This window comes from Amblyomma americanum, chromosome 1 (assembly GCF_052857255.1).
Source record: "Amblyomma americanum isolate KBUSLIRL-KWMA chromosome 1, ASM5285725v1, whole genome shotgun sequence".
In the NCBI taxonomy this organism is placed as follows: domain Eukaryota; kingdom Metazoa; phylum Arthropoda; class Arachnida; order Ixodida; family Ixodidae; genus Amblyomma; species Amblyomma americanum.
The window spans coordinates 302,349,742-302,353,267 of NC_135497.1; positions in this window are offsets into that span (position 1 = coordinate 302,349,742).

Below are 3,526 nucleotides of genomic sequence, written 5' to 3' on the forward strand. Positions count from 1 at the left end.
CCATTATTTAAAAAGGCATTTTTAAAGGCAACTTGTTTTTGCGCTTTACTATTATTTTGAGCTCTGACGTGATCCATGATATTCTTATTCGTTTAGACTGCTCAATGTTCTGAAGGGAAAGTGCTTAGGGTTTATCTCTACAAAAACCTTGATAAACTCTGAATATGCATTATTTGAGTCTTTTATATCGAAAAACTAGGAGTCCTGTCCAAAACCATTTCAGCTTGTTATCTGGGTACCCCCAACCTTTTTTTTTATTTGTGTGTAACTCCAGCCCTTCTTCACCGTTGTCATTGTAGCCGCTATTGTTTCTGAAGTACCATGCACCATCTTGATATTAGCAGTTCCTAATTCAAGCCCTCTGCAGGGTTTGAAGGACCTATTTATTGGAAATGAGGAGAACATGTGCACAGGGTGGAAAGCGTGTGATCTGCCAGGAAACGCTGAGGCGGCCCCGAGAAGGGCCTTTATTAAGGTTGTCAGCCGTTTTGTGCCTCTTCAGGTGGCAGCGACGACACAGCGTGCGTAGTCCCCATGGTTTTGCCCTAGCTGTCGAAGGAATCCTCGGACACGACCATGACCTTCGACATCTGATGTTTTTATTTAAAAAACACAGGGACCAAAGTCGTGCTGTATGCAGTGCGATCGCCATGTGGTTCCACTGACGGTGAACAATCATCCACCTAGCCCGGCTCTTTGGACGGATTCAGGAAACGACTGAAAAGAACAAAAGTAAAGAGTAAGCAAAGGTATGCTGCATACAAGTTAGAACGCAAAGAAACGGAGGCGCGCTGCGCTGGGCTAATGCTGTAGCGAGGTCTAATATGTAAATTTTCACGGCTGGCGTCGATTTCTACAAAGCGCGAGTAGTCGCTACGGAAATAAACAAAGGCGCACTGGAGGTGGGTAAGCCTGTAGCTACAAGCACGAATTCTTTTCTCTACCGCCGATTTCCACACCGCGCGATCGTCATAACTGTTCTTGGACTTGCTGTTGAAGCTAACAGCGATCATAAAATTCAGGGCGCCAACTGTAGTGGCAGAGACTTGCCATTGAAAGGAACAGAGGCGTGCACTTTGTCAACCCGGCAACGAGGCCTAGCACGAGTTTTAGAGCCGACTTGGACAAAGCGCGAGACGGCGTGCGCTTCTAATGCTTGCCAACGCAAAGAAACAAAGGCGCACTGCGCTGGGATAATGCTGTAGCAGGTCTAATATGTAAATTTTCACGGCTGCCGTCAATTTCGACAAAGCGCGAGAAGCCTCTAAGGAATTAAACAAAGCTGCACTGCACTGTGTGAATGCTGGATACCTAGGCCAGGCGCGATTTGCACAATGCGCGAGTCGGAACTTACCGTTCCAGCTGATAGCGATCCTAAAGGGCAGATTGTAGTGGCAGAATCGTCGTGGCCACTTTTACCCTGGACTTGGCTCTGCAAAGGAACAAAGGCGCACTGGGGTCGATGCCCCGGCCTCTCGCCACGTGGTATCGGTCCGCGGCAAATAAGGACAGTAACGGCTTGCCAGACGCACCCAAGAAACGATGCTGCAAGAAAAATTACGTTACAAGCGCCGCAATTTGGTGAGTTCTGCACGAAAAAACTTGAGAAAACGTTGTTTAGCCCTTCCCTCGGGGTTGAGAACGTGCACGCCCGACAAGCGCTTGAGAGCGGCTGCAAGATGGCGGTTCAGCTGGCGACACCGGCGGTCCTCAAACCGCGCCTTACGTGGGTCGTCGTAATGGCGTGGCAAAACTTTGAACACCAGCACGACACTAGCCACGTGCTCCTGCAGCAGCAAAACGAGGTCCTGGAATGCGCAAGGCATGCAGGTAAGCTGCACAACACTTCATGAACATGAAGCGAAATTTGAAATGAAATGCGTACCTTTATGTGGCTGGCGATTTCTCGCGGGTCAGCTCCTTATGTGGGTCGTCGTAATGTCCTGGAAGCGAGAACTGTACAGAAATTGCAGCTGTCTGTCGCCAACGAGCGACCCGCGCAAAAAAGCCATACCTGGACAGCTCCCGAAACGCACGTGCTGCCGCCAAGGTTCACGAAGCAAATGCCCGCGGACCACGCAAGCACGGCGGACGGCCGGACCTAGTGATTCCCTAGGCCCTCTAGGGACAGGCCGAGAGAGGCGCGGTGACCCCACATCCGGTTGAGAACGAGGGCGAATCGAAAAAACGTCACACAGACACGCATCCCACCGACCAATCGGCGTTTCCAGCCTACATAGCCGCAAACGCTTTTCTTCCGAAGCAAGTGCGCTCGGCCGCGCGACGGCGATCAGAGACGTGATGAGCGGGAGCGGGGCTTCAGCTAGAAACCTCTGCGGAGACCCGCAGTATCAAAGAACCGGGCCAGCGCGCAGAGGGCACTTTTCGTCTTATGGCGGGTTGCTTGTGGGAAGGTTAGGACTCCAACGTTGTCTGATGGGAGTCCTAGATCCCTGTAGGCTGCGGTCATTTCCGCTCGCGCACTTGCGTGGGTGGGGCACAAGCACAACAAATGTTCCACAGTCTCTGTGCCGCAACAGTCCGCGCACAGTGGGTCGCCCTGCCCGGTGAGGCGATGACGGCGTTTTGCAGTCCACACTCAGCCGATTCTAAGCCGAAGGAGAGCAGACGCAGCAGCGTTGCCGAGGGCGAGGAATGGGAGCGGCCGTGGCATCCTTCCCGAAGCGACGCGTGGGTCTGGGGATGTGGCGCGCCACGTCGAAGGCTGTGATGTTGCCGCACAGTGGCACCGCCAGGTTACCTTGCGCAGCCATGGCCAGGCGGTCGGCTTCCTCGTTGCCAGGGAGCCCCACGTGCGATGGCACTCACTGCAGGATGATGTCACAGCCTCTCGCGCTGAGTGTGCTCGGGTTGTGGTGTAGCCACTACGCATACGTCGCACTGCGCTCGGGACGCCGAAGTTGAATGAGGGCTGCTCTGGAGTCGCACAGGATTGCGGCCTGCTGCAGTGCTGGCCTCTCGGCGATTATTTCTGCTGCTAGGTGCCGTGCCGACACTTCCGCCATGGTGGAGGATGAAATATAGCTCACTCGGCACCGCTTGCTGACGCCGATTGCGGGCACGGTGCACGCAGCGGTGGCCGAGTTGCCGTCCTGGGAGACGGACCCGTCGGTGTAGAGGTGGACAGGGGCGGCGTAGTCCAGGTCCACTCGCTGGGCGGTCTCCTGCAGAATTGCGCAGTGCGGCGTGCGGTTCTTGGACTGCACTCCCGGTGTGGTCGTCTCGATTCGGACCACCGGCACGAGATGGGGCGGCTGGCGTGGTGGGAATGGGGCTGGCCGCGCTCGGACGACAAAGTCCCGCTGTGCATGTCCCATGCGGGAGTGCGTTGATGCCCTAAGGTCGGCGACGATTTTGACCGTGCCGGACACTCAGTGCAGGCGCTCGATGTGGTTGAGTGCCGTGCGTTCCGCGCGAAGCGAGACCGGCCAAACACGCAGTTCCGCGTGGGTTCGGCCGGTGTTTGAGCCCTTCGGGAGGCCCGCGAACCTCCGCATGGCTGCGC